This window comes from Alosa sapidissima, chromosome 7, assembly GCF_018492685.1.
Source record: "Alosa sapidissima isolate fAloSap1 chromosome 7, fAloSap1.pri, whole genome shotgun sequence".
Classification (NCBI taxonomy): domain Eukaryota; kingdom Metazoa; phylum Chordata; class Actinopteri; order Clupeiformes; family Clupeidae; genus Alosa; species Alosa sapidissima.
In genome coordinates, this window is record NC_055963.1 from 21,734,134 (window position 1) to 21,747,368 (window position 13,235).

Sequence of the window (13,235 nt, forward strand, 5' to 3'; positions counted from 1 at the left end):
TCGATGGTGCAGCGGTAGAAGAACCAGAATCTGAGGAGAAAGGTGGACCTTCTTTAGTCTCCTCAGAAAGAAGTGATGCTGGTGAGCCATCTTGATCAGGGTAGAGGTGTTGAGGGTCCAAGAGAGGTCCTCAGAGATGTGGACACCCAGAAACTTGAAGATGGTGACACGCTCCACCCTAGTCCCGTTGGTGATAATGTGTGTGTGTGTGTAGCTTTAGACTTCCTGAAGTCCACAATGAGCTCTTTCGTCTTCTCGGTGCGAGCCGGGTTGTCAGTGCACCACCATAGGACCTCCTCCCTGTAGGCAGTTTCATCGTTGTTGCTGATGAGACCAATCACCGTAGTGTCGTCTGCAAACTTGACAATGGTGTTAGAGCCATGTACAAGTGTGCAGTCGTAAGTGAAGAGGGAGCAAAGGAGAGGGCTCAGCAAACATCCCTGTGGTATGCCAGTGTTCAGGGTGATGGTTGAGGAGGTGTGATTATCTAACCTAACAGACTGAGGTCTGTTGCAGGGTTTCCCGCAGAAAATTTGTTAACTCATAGAATGCCAAGCTGTTTTCGGAAGCTTTGTCCTAGAGTGCCAGCAATCTAGACCATTGTTGATGATTTTTGTACAGCCACAGCATTAGGGCTGCACAATTAATCGAATTTTAATCACGATCACGATTTTGGCTTCCCACGATCAAATTTACGTGATCGAGCGATATTTAAAATGCGTGCTCTACCCATAGAACCAACCTGGCAACCCATAGAACGCTCCGCTACAAAACAAATCAAGCGTTCCTTAAACCTGTCTGACCATGTGCCTGCATGCAGCCTACCAATGACAGCTGTTCCCTGCACTGCTCAGCCTGGTGCACTGCTCAGTTTGGATGCACTGTGGACTAGTGACATTATGTTAACTATTAGAAGGCTAGTTAGACTATACAATAAACGACGATCAAAAATCAAATGTGTGGCACAGCAGAAGGACAAGAGCTTGTCCCTCGAAGCGGATCATCCATTGTTCGAAAATATTTCGGATTTCAGGCAAGTTAAGTTAACCAAAAATATAAGCAAAGCAGGGCTCTCAACTCATACCGTGAAACACATCACATGACGTAAACCACACAAGCCTTTTTTATCACGTTAACTTTTAGTCCTTGTTTGCTTCCTCCGATAGCCTATACTGTAATAAGAGTTGAGCTAACGATGGGATCCGTGAATTTTATTTATGTATTGTATAAGCCACATGTGCAACCTACAATGCATATGCGTTTCAAGACACAGCCTACTCAAAACGAGTGAACAATAATGAAAATGTAGCCTACACGTCAGTGTTTTACATATCAACGAATGACTAAACCAGGGGTGTCTAAACTGCGGCCAGCCACGCACTTTAATCCGGCCCGCCGAGCATTCATTAGTTTATCATAGGCCGCTCGCTATTTTTTTCCAGCGATAGACGACGTTGTGGTTAACTTTAGGCTACTGCAAACCGCTTTACACTCTTCTTAGAGAACGTTTACAATGTCAAAACAGCTTGTTACATAGAGATACATAGTATCTCCATTGCAGGAGATCTAACTACGTTATGCTAATAGTCCATTTAATTGGGGACGCATTTGAGCGTGGGAGAGAGGGCGATGGCAACAGTAGTTCCCACTACTGACCATTTATAAACTGTGAGAGGGCACAGCCATAGGCACAGCACTAGCCATAGGCTATATTTGAGTGGAGCTGGCAAAGAATCTTAAAGTATAAAGAGTAAATGTAAGGGGGAAAATTTGGGTGAGCCAGATAGAAAGTCCAACATGTTTAGGGAAAACATATTTTTGTCACTAAAATTAATTAATAATCGTGATAAATAATTGTGATCTCAATATTGATCAAAATAATCGTGATTATCATTTTGGCCATAATCGTGCAGCCCTACACAGCATATTCTGTGTTATAGCTATGAACACATACAATGGCTCGTTTAAAAGGTGAGACTTTAAGCTCTCAGTGGGTGCAAACCGTGTATTTCTACACACCTCTGTTCCTGAGAAATCCCAAGCTAAACAGTGGCTAGTTTTCATCAAAATCACTGTTTGTTTTTTCTAGAAATGGAGATATAACGTCTTTCATGAAATATGAAGTGTTGCCTGTAAACTTTCCAGGAAGTGACCTAGTGAGACCTGGCGAGACTGCCACCTTTTCATGGGTGATAGACCCATGAAAATGGCCTGGTTTTGAGCTGACGTGCATGCATCACTGATTCGACCCAAAGCGGCAACCGTTATGATAAAATGTCCAGATTGTGCGTTTTCATGCGTTTTCGATCGTCATATATTTCATTTCCATTCATCACAGAGTTCCCAAAATCACATATAAGGTGTGTTCGAGTGTCTAGTTTCGTAATTTAAAAAAAAGCTAAAAACGTAATATTACGTTTTTGGCACTCAATGAGTTAAGGTGATAGGGCGGGGTTTGCTGTCAGTCAAAGGAGCATCCGGCATGATCACGAATGGTTTCATTAGAGTCGGTGGCTCAAGCTCCACGCGTGGATATGTGGCAGACTGTGGCAGAGAATTATGCCAATTATGAATGCCTCCCATTGTGCCCAGGCTGTAGCCACGGTTGTAACCCAAAGTGCCAAAGAGTCCCTGGAGGTCCAGTTGTCTTAGGTACGAACCAAAATTTATATAAATTACTCACCATTTCACATTTAAATGCCTTTCAGTGTTTTCCAGCCTTTTTCTATGTTTTTTCAGGTGGCAGAAGGTGTGTAGCGCATGCGCATTTACAAGGCTTGCGAGAAGGCTGGAATATGAAAAAAATCATTAAAATATCAAAGGAGCATCCAGCATGATCACGGATGGTTTTGTTAGAGTCGGGGGCTCAAGCTACACGCTTGAATAAGAATTATGCCAGATTATGAATGGTCACCCAAAGTGCCCAAGATCAAGCAAAATGCCCGGGGGTGCAGTCACTGGTGCAATCGAGACAAAATTTGCTGCAGAGGCTCTAACAGCTTCTACACACAGTTGCGTTCCGTCAAAGCATTCCAGTGGGTGTTCCCGACGGTAGCTATGCAAATGACTTCAAGTATAACCGTAATTTGATTAGTTGGTGGCGTCCGTCGATTGGCTTGATTGGCTGATGCAGTCTGTTGGTGCAGCAACAGCTGAACTTCTCAACGCGAGCGACGGGAGAAACGCAACGCAACAGACCCACAATTCAGTTCGGCAATGGATGATGTGAGCCCATGTAAAGTGAATGGGATGCGTCTCCAGCACTGCAATGGATGCAACTGTGTGTAGAAGCCGTAAATGTGGCAGTTATACCACAGCCAAAGAGAAAATTCACCTTCGACCTTGTTTCGGTGATGGCATTTTTGGACTATAGGCGTACAATCTTCAAAAGGACGCAAAAAAAATCCACACAAAACTTTTTTGCTCATCTTAATCGGCTTCTTGAGACTTCAAAAGTGGTATAAAATTGTCGGGGGGGGGGTATTTTTTGAGTGAGGCTGTTGAGCAATATTTTATATTGTTGGTTGTTTAAAGCTGCAGTTGGCAAGTCTGACAGATTGAGGGGACTTAGCCAAAATGTTGAATGTTACAACTCACGCCCCTCCCCCACTACCACTGAGCACCCTCTCATCGAGTTTGTGCTCATCATAGCACACCAGACTGCACTAGACTGTGATTGACAGTCAGATCTCAGATCTCACACAGCCCTGATTGGACCAAAAGAACCTTCTGAGCTTACCAGAGGTTGAAGCAGTAGGCTACATTTAAACACAATTGTTGCCGTGAGGCATTCCAGCCTACGTATTTAATAAAAAAGTAAACCATGCATAATTAAAAAAAATACTCAATTTAGGCTACCGTACTTGGCTATGCAATAAGGTTTCCTTTACAGCACAGTGCATGTTCAATGAATTAATGAAAGCGACTGCCTGTCTCGCAATAAACAGCGGGTGGAAATCCCGACACTCTTTCAACTACATGAAACTTAATAGTGAACCATCAAATACCCCCCAGATTTCAGTGCCCATCAAACACAAACATTTAGCAATATAATCAAAAAGTCCAAAAGTAAATTATATCCCAAATTATTATTATATTTAATATTATTAAATTATATCCCAAATTATTATTAATTTTAATATTATTATTAAAATGATTATTTTATTGTCTCACAATAAAACGCATGCAAGAAATAAAGGCCTGCCTCGATTACAAGCCTGCCCCAAATAAAGACGTTTGTGCAGCCTAAGTAAATAATAGAACCTGGCCATAATTTGAGGATTTACGGCATTTAAAGATTGTAAAAACTTCCAATTCATGGCACGTTTTTTATTTTTATTTTGTAATGCGTTCTGCAGAGAAGGGAGACTGGTTTTGGTCACGGTTTGGAATAAAAGGGAGAAAACAGTACAGAGTAGCACGGCAGATATCGCTCATATACATTTTTTTTTTGACGACATAGTTAAGACGGCAAGCATGTGTTGCTAAGGCGGCCGCCTAATAGCGGCCTTACATTGAAAACAGACCAAAATCGTACACAGTCGGCGACTACATTTCCAAAGTCGGACAGAAATCATGGGAGTTGTACTGGAATCGCGGCGCTCCCAACTAGATCGTTAAGTGTAAAGTGCCAATCTTAGCGGTTTTAAGTCAGTCTGAGTCAGTCTTTTTCTAGTTTTGCCATTACGACAATATCAAACATGTTTGATATTATCGCAAGTCTTTTGAGTCGTGGCTCATGCATAGTGACGTGAACAATATGAAAACCAATAGTGACCTCTCTCCAACACCAAACAGGAAGGGGCAAAGTAGGCGACAGCTGTAGCCTATATGATTATTTGTTATTCTTATAATATTTGTCATTTCTTATACATATTTAGTCGGCTCTTCCACGTGACGGAACAACTCTATATCGGTTAGGGATGTCACGCATGAAACAATGCTGCAGAAACAAATCATTTGACAGTTCCTGTTTATCTATTGCACAATGGGTAATAATTTACAGGAATCTAGTTGCAGTCTTGTAAATAGTGACCCTGCAAGATCCCTAGTCATTGCAAAATCATAGTCTGTGACTTAAAACTCTACTACTTGTCTTTAGATGTGAGAGGGTCTGAGACTGTAGTCTTTCAAAAATCTTTTCCAAATCTTTGCAAATCTTTCCAAAGTCTGTCAGTGTAAGGAGGGCTTTAGCTGCAAAGTGCTGCGGGAAACCCTGGGCTTTTCTCAAAGTCAAGGATCCGTGCTTGGTAGAACGAGTCCTGCCGAGTCAAATCCTTCAAAGACGAGGCCAGGCTTCTTCTTAGCATACGGAAAACACACAATGGAACAGACTAGCAAGTGTGCAGGAAGCTGCAGGTGCATTTTGGGTGTTTCAAGCACGCAGAGGATACACGCATGCTAGAGATGCGCGGATGGGCTATTATTTCAACCGTAACTGCATAGCAAAACTTATCATCCATCCGCACCAAAGTTTTTTGGCCAATTTTCAAAACCGCACCCACCCGCCATCCACTGGTTGTTTTAATGTATATGGGTGATGCGGCGCTGCTGACGTGAGACTAGAAAGCTCTTGCCTGTTCTAGAAAGACTGATCCAATGCAGCAAATATATTAAAAGGCTAAAGTCCTACATTGGCAATGTTGTAGCCTATCCCCAGAATATCAGCAGCAAACTCAGTCTTTGTCTCGCAAAATAGTCTCCTATAAAACGCACATCGGCCTGTAGCCTATAATTTTGTAATTAATAAAAAACGCAATTTGGCACATCATTTCAACATGCTGCTATCTGGCAACGCATGCATCCTCAAAAATCTCAGAACGAAGGACTCAGTACTTAATAGAATTTTAAAGCACCCTTGACATTGGAACAGTGCTTGGCGAGATTTGATGACGTAACGTCCTTGAAAGAGCGTCTTTGAAGGACCCATCCTTGACTTTGAGAAACGATCCCTGTGTTGGTTAGGAAGTCCAGTTACAGAGGGAGGTATTGATGCCCAGTTCACGGAGTTTGATGATCGGTTTGGAGGGGATGATGGTGTTGAATGCTGAACTAAAGTGAATGAACAGCATTCTCACATAGGTGTCGCTATTGTCAAGGTGGAACAGAGCAGAGTGCAGTAGAGATGGCATCCTCTGTGCTCCTGTTCTGACGGTAGGTAAATTGGAAGGGGTCCAGTGAGGGTGGTAAGCAGGTCTTGAGATGAGCCAACCTCTCGAAGACCAACCTCTCGAAGCACTTCATGATGATGGGGGTGAATGCAACTGGACGGAAGTCATTGAACTGTTTACACTGCAGGTGTCCCGCAGGCGGGACAATTGCAGTGCCCCCCACCTCCCCCCAACATTCTAAATCAATTGTATACACCATAATGCTATTTAACACCTGGAGAGAATACTCTTTTCTGATTGGCTGGTGGGGTGGCTATTAATTCTGAATAACAGGACACCTATGAAGTAGATCTGGTAAAAACGTTTAATCACCGTTCCATATCAGTGCTTATGAATGGTAACCATAATAACCATAGGATCAGGACGACGACTGAGCCTGGAAGCAGACTTCGCGGTTACATGCTGCCAGTCCGACATGCTGCCACTCCACTGATATCCGCACCCACCCGCCACCCGATCATCATTCATTATAGTCCATACGCGTAGCTACGGGCCCGTCTACTTGTCAGCCTTGCCCGTCCAATTAGAGAACTTTCCTTCGTTTAAGCTCGCCATGTAAAAAAGACGCGCAAGTCAACACTGCGCTGAGAGCTCAAGAATCAGTCAAATCACGAACAGCCGGCAGTTCCGTTTAATTGTCAGGTGTGATGAAATGCGATCATATTCCACTTTTTATGTCATAAACGTTGCATGCCTATTGTCCAATGATCAAGCTGTTGATTCAATTTGTGTTTTAATTTATGCGACGCACCGATGCTGGGTTCATGCAGTTTTGCGCAAGTTTAAAATGTTTAGCCGACTGCGTAATTTTTCATTTTTGTTCAATAAGTTCCACTTTTCATGTCATGAATGTAACATGCCTATGATAAGGCTTTGCAGTTGTCCAATATGGTCAGTCTATTGTCTCAATTGTGTTTCATGTGACGCGCCGAAGCCACATATGCGTTGTTTTGCTCCAGTTGAAAATGTTTCTGCGTAATTTGTCAGCTGTGAATAAATTCCACTGTTATGTCATAAATACCACATGCCTATGATTAATGTTTGTATGGTGTAGGCATATCTCATCTAGGCCTCTCTTATGTTCATCAATTGGCTTTGCTCACCCGTTTTTTTCTGTGCCCACCCATTTGAACATTTCTGGCTACGCTAGTAGCCTATGCATAGGGTCTATGACACGTTGCTCTCCCTCAAAGCCCATCAGTTGTGTTTTACCTTGCTTGGCTGGTTGTGTCTGATGACGTTCTCACCAGCAAAGTTAAACCAGCAAAACTTTGTCTGGTCCAATTTGCTAACATATCTAATATTTTTCAAATAGCTTGGTTTTGTTACTGCAATTCAAAAAAGTTGGGTGGCATAAATGTCTGCCCTCACTGGATCTCAAACCGAAAGCAATAGCCTACGAACTGCTGCGGACTAGCCTATACTATAAAATGTCAGGATCATAGGAGGCTATGCATTTATAGCCTACAATGGTCGTCTAGCTTGCACTGAAAAAAAAAAAAAAACTCTGTTCTAGCCCATATGAGGCCGAGCCTTAATAGGCAAATGCACTGTAACCAACTTATTCTCCTAAATTACCTGTTAAGAAATAGACTACAGGCCCCGGCCATGGCGCAACTGGCTGGGGCACCTGCACCGTACACCGGCGACCCGGGTTCGATTCCCGCCCCGTGGTCCTTTCCGGATCCCACCCCGACTCTCTCCCAATCGCTTCCTGTTATTCTTCACTGTCCTGTCATTAAAGGCATAAAAAGGCCAAAAAAATATACTTTAAAAAAAAGAAATAGACTACACGCATTTTTGCGAAATATTATTTTTTGAATGATCCCTGATATCTACATCATGTAGGCCTAGCCTATGGTTATTTGTGTATTCTTACTTTACTTTTTTAACCTATAATTATTCCGAAGGGAAGCAATAAAAATAAACCAACTGTTTTTGCCCATAGAAGGCAAATCCATTAAACAGACTGTTAAACAATATCCCCCGACGTCGGAGATGATCGGAACAGCCGGTCAGGTTAAATTGATTGAGCCACAGAATAACAATAGTCTTATTTACATGTCATAGGCCTGCGTGTAGTTGTTAGATTGCACATAACATGTTTGCATTTAGTCTTCTTTTTCTTGACTCTCCAGCATTCTCTCTCAGCATTACCTTAATTAGCTATTGGCCTCGGTGCGCAAAGACAGGCGTTTTGGGGAGAGACTGTAGAAAGGGCATTGTGTCTTGGGCCAAAGATCCACAGCGAATGAGGGTCAGCGACTATCCCCAATGACGAATGTCAGTGTAGTACACTAAAGCGCAAGAAACTAAGAAATAATCACATTAATCACAATGAGAACAATGATAATAGCAATGAAATTTACATTAATGACCATGTCGGAATGGCAATGACATTTACATTAATGGCATCCCGCCACTCCGACAATGGAAACGTGGGATGTTTCCAAAAAAAAAATGAACGTCATTCCGACAATTATACGTCAATTCCGACAATTAGACGTCAATGTCGGAGTGGGGGTATGTCAGAATAGATGACGGTCCCCGACTTTCGCAACAATGAAATCAACTGTAAACAAGCTAACTGTCAACTGCTATCGCTTTATAGGGCCAAAGAAAGCTGTACAACAAGTCGGCTTCTTTTTAAACGGAACTGCACGTTTCCTTTGTGTGCGCTGTGCGTTGGGGAGTTCTTTGCCTTCCGCCCTCGTCCATTAATTCCGTATAACAGGACATCTCAGCGGCCGTTATCCCTTACGTAGCATAGTAATATTATACACCATTTAAAATCTTGAACTCTTGGGAATCCATATGTGACAACATTTTTCATGTACAATCAATATTAGTTGTGCAGATGTATGAAAATGCAAAAATAGAGACTTTTGTGTAATCATTCCATATTTTGTGTAATCATTCTATATCAGAACCCCTGACATACATTCCAAATAGTCTACAAGAAACCTCAAAGTGTTACCTTTCATTTGAGACCAAGATTATGCCAAGATTAAGCGGTTGCCACACAGTAAGCGTTTTATTGTCAGCATGCATTTTGAGTAGCCAAAAGTCCTATGGGGAGTTTCCATAGGGCATTTTACAAAACGCATGAGCATATCTTGGCAAATAATGGTCTTAAGTACTCATATTTCATTCTATATTGATCTACTTTGAGATACTGATTCACAAGACCTGGTAGTGGGCCTCAATTGTGTTTCCAAGACAAAATAAAATGACCAAGAGATGTACAAAACCGCCTTAAAAACACTCTACCCTTCATTCTACCCTTTGCCACTCTCTGATAGTTCATCACACAGTCAATCTATTGGTACCAAAATAATTTACTAGACCTCAGCTTTCAAAAGAGGTCAAGCACTTGAATATAAAGCCCTCCTTACACTGACAGACTTTGAAAAGATTTGCAAAGATTTGGAAAAGATTCGTGAAAGACTACAGTCTCAGACCCCAGAGTTTTAAGTCACAGACTATGATTTTGCAATGACTAGGGATCTTGCAGGGTCACTATTTACAAGACTGCAACTAGATTCCTTTAAATTATTACCCATCATGCAATAGATAAACAGGAACTGAAATGATGGCATACTAAACTCAAAGTCGTATTTTCGTGTTTCTGCAGCATTGTTTCATGCGTGACATCCCTAACCGATATAGAGTTGTTCTGTCACGTGGAAGAGCCGACTAAATATGTATAAGAAATGACAAATATTATAAGAATAACAAATAATCATATAGGCTACAGCTGTCGCCTACTTTGCCCCTTCCTGTTTGGTGTTGGAGAGAGGTCACTATTGGTTTTTATAGTTCATGTCACTATTTGCATGAGCCACGACTAGAAAGACTTACGATAATATCAAACATGTTCGATATTGTCGTAACGACAAAACTAGAAAAGGACTGACTCTGACTGACTTAAAACCGCTAAGATTGGCACCTTACACTTAACGATCTAGTTGACGGGAGCGCGCCGCGATTCCAGCACAACTCCCATGATTTTGGTCCGACTTCGGAAATTTAGTCGCCGACTGTGAAAACAGACCAAAATCATACAATGTAAGGCCGCCATAAGTCAAAGTATGTGGAAACAGGGCTATTGTTAGTAGGCAGTGTGCAATTTCAAGCAAAAACTTAAAATGGGGAGGGGGGTGTAAAGATTGAAGGCTTGTTGCAGTGGAGTGTTTTGGCACCAGCACAATGGAGGTGGTTTTAAAGCACACAGGGACAGCTGCCTAGTGACAGATTAAATATGTCAGTCCAAACCTCAGACAGCTGCACAACACACGCCCCAAGTACGCGTCCGGGGATACCATCAGGACCAGCAGCCTTACGTGCATTAGTCCTGCTCAGTGCCACACACATATCGGTGGTGGAGAGTGTGGCTTCCTTGTTGTCCCTATCAAAGCGGCCATAGAAGTGGTTCAGCCCATCAAGGAGGTATCGGTAACGGGGAGGTGGAGGCAAGGAGGTGTCGGTGACGGGGGGGTGGAGTTAGTAGTTTTGTAATCTGTGAGGGCCTGGATGCCTTGCCACATGCGTCAGGGGTCAGAGTTGTTCTTGAAGTGATCCTCAATCCTTAGCTTGTGGTTGTGCTTGGCCTTTTTGATGCCCCTTTTCAGGTTAGCCCTGGATGAGCTATAGGCTTGAGCATCACCTGATCTGAGTGTGATGTCTCGGGCCTTCAGCAGGAGTCTGACCTCACCCATGGCTTCTGATTAGGGAAAGTGGTAATCCATTTGAGGGTGGTGACACTGTTGATGTTTGAGTTGATACAGTTCAGAACGGAGGGGGCATTTGAATCAATGTCCGTGTGGGAGTCATGGGTGGCCTGAGCTGCGAACACTAGCTCCAGTCAGTGTTTTCAAAACACTGCTTTAGTGCCAAATCAGCTCCCTCTGGCCACACTTTGACTGTCCTTACTGTTGGTTTCACACATTTGATGAGTGCTGAATACTTGAAACAATGAGAGGTGATCTGAGTGTCCAAGATGGGGGACGGCTTTGTATGCACCAGCCATTTGTGTAGACTCGGTCTAAAATCTTTTCTCCTCTTGTGAGGCATGATACATTTTGATGGAATTTAGGCAGTACAGTCTTTAAATTTGAGTGGTTTAAGTAATCCGCAACAATGTAGGCTGCCTGAGCATGCAGAGTTTGTTGTTTACTGATAGCAGAATGCAGTTCTTTCATGGCAATCTTAGCATTAGCATCCAGTGGTATGTAGGCTGCTGTTACTACAGTTGATGTAAACTGTCTGGGCAGATAGGAAGGTTTACACTTAACTATGAGATACTCTGAGTAGTGACTCTCAGTGATGGTAGTGTTCGTGCACCACGTTTTGTTTACATAAATCCACCTCTGGTCTTATCGGAATCAACAGCTGTTCTGTCTGCACGGAGGAGGCTGTGTCCAGCTAGCTCGATAGCGCTGTTGGGTATTTCGCTGTTAAGCCAAGTTTCTGTGAAAATCATGATGTTGCAGTCCATAATGATTCTGTGTGTGGTGACCCACAGCAGCAGTTAATCCATTTTGTTCACCAGGGAGCGAACATTGGCGAGGAAAAGGCTTGAAAGAGCGAGTCGTTAAAAGAGCGAAATGTTAAGCTGATATGTTTTGATCCGTCACCATCCAGAAATTATTGGGTAAGTACAAAGTCTTCCATAATAATACATTATAAGACAGTGCCTTTGTGACAACATATTATATGTATTGTTTCAGTGAAAGAATTAAGAAATGGTTTAGCCTGATGTTAGCTAACTAATGGCTTAGCCTATTGTTAACGTTAGCCACACACTGTTTCCTTTTGCTTGTCATTGTAGTAATAATTATATTTCATACTAGTATTATTATATTTCTTATGTAAGTTGATAACGTCTAGGAATGTCCATGCTTATTTAAAATGTGCAGAAGTATACCAACCTGATCCGTGTAGACACTAATTACATTGACAATAGCAGCAGGTTCAAACACACCTGGCTCCATTGGAAACAAACAAGCCCACCAAGAGTCACTCGTGCAACTAGCTTATTGTGACTGTGCCTGTACTAGGGTGGCCAGACGTCCGGCTTTAGGGAGGACAGTCCTGATTTTCAATGCCCTCTCAGGCGTCCTGCGCAACATCAAGCAGGAAGCATATTTGTCCTCCTTTTTGAGACAGGCTTGAGGAACGGAGTTCTAGAATTTTTGCTGGGACGCAGCACAACGTCCAATGCCAACTAGTATATCTAGTTCTAGTCTAACAAATGATTGGCTAAGAGCAGTGTCAGATAAATATCTGTGCAGATAAAAACATAAACAAGGCTCCATGTGCTGCTACGTCATATGTATTCTGGCTTCATTGACAGAAAGTTAACATCATGCCAAAACGTAAGACCTAAAAACACTTTTTGACTTTTCATTAATATTTTCCTGTTCAGCTACACAAACATCATCTTTAAACCACACAAAATTGTATTGTAAATTAGAGTATACCAGAATCCTATGTACACCATAGTAATTCATTGATATGCCGCATAATGTCCTCCTTTTTGGTGTTATGGAAATGGTCACCCTCGCCTGTACCCCTGTATGTTGTGTGTCTGATGTAATGTCATATGTCAAATTCATATGTTCTCTGTCTTTTGTCTTGTATTTCATTATAATGAAATGTATAAGAAAATAGGGGGGGGGGGATTCTGAATGCATGGGTGTTGGGTTAGTTAGTAACATCCACTGAAAAAAGGTAGGCAGTGGTAGCTGATGAATGAAGTGGATGGGAACTCACCATATGCACTTGGTTTTTCACTTATAGAGACATCCACGTCACTGTGAACACATGATGAAAGATACAGCATAAGCATCACAACACATTCGAGAGATGTACCGTAACCTAGGGCTACTGTCATTACTTAATAGACCTCGACAATCCCGACCCTCCTCCGAGAGAGCTTAGTTTCCGGAAGTAAGTTTCCCATTAGTTTCTCCCATCGACGTCTGGGAAAATCTGTATCTAAAGAATTTTAGACCATGCCTTAGGCTAGCCAGCTACGGCGTAACTCATAAGCATACAACATAT

General features: G+C 42.4%; 1 protein-coding gene across 1 annotated transcript in view; it reads right to left on the minus strand.

Annotated features, from left to right (window-relative positions):
- The window catches only part of LOC121713366 (NLR family CARD domain-containing protein 3-like), a 59,913-nt gene that overhangs the window by 14,198 nt on the left and 32,480 nt on the right, over positions 1 to 13,235 (minus strand). The window contains exon 2 of the mRNA XM_042097925.1: positions 12,945 to 12,985. The gene's annotated coding sequence lies outside the window, so the exon portion shown is untranslated. The remainder of the gene's footprint in view (positions 1 to 12,944; positions 12,986 to 13,235) is intronic.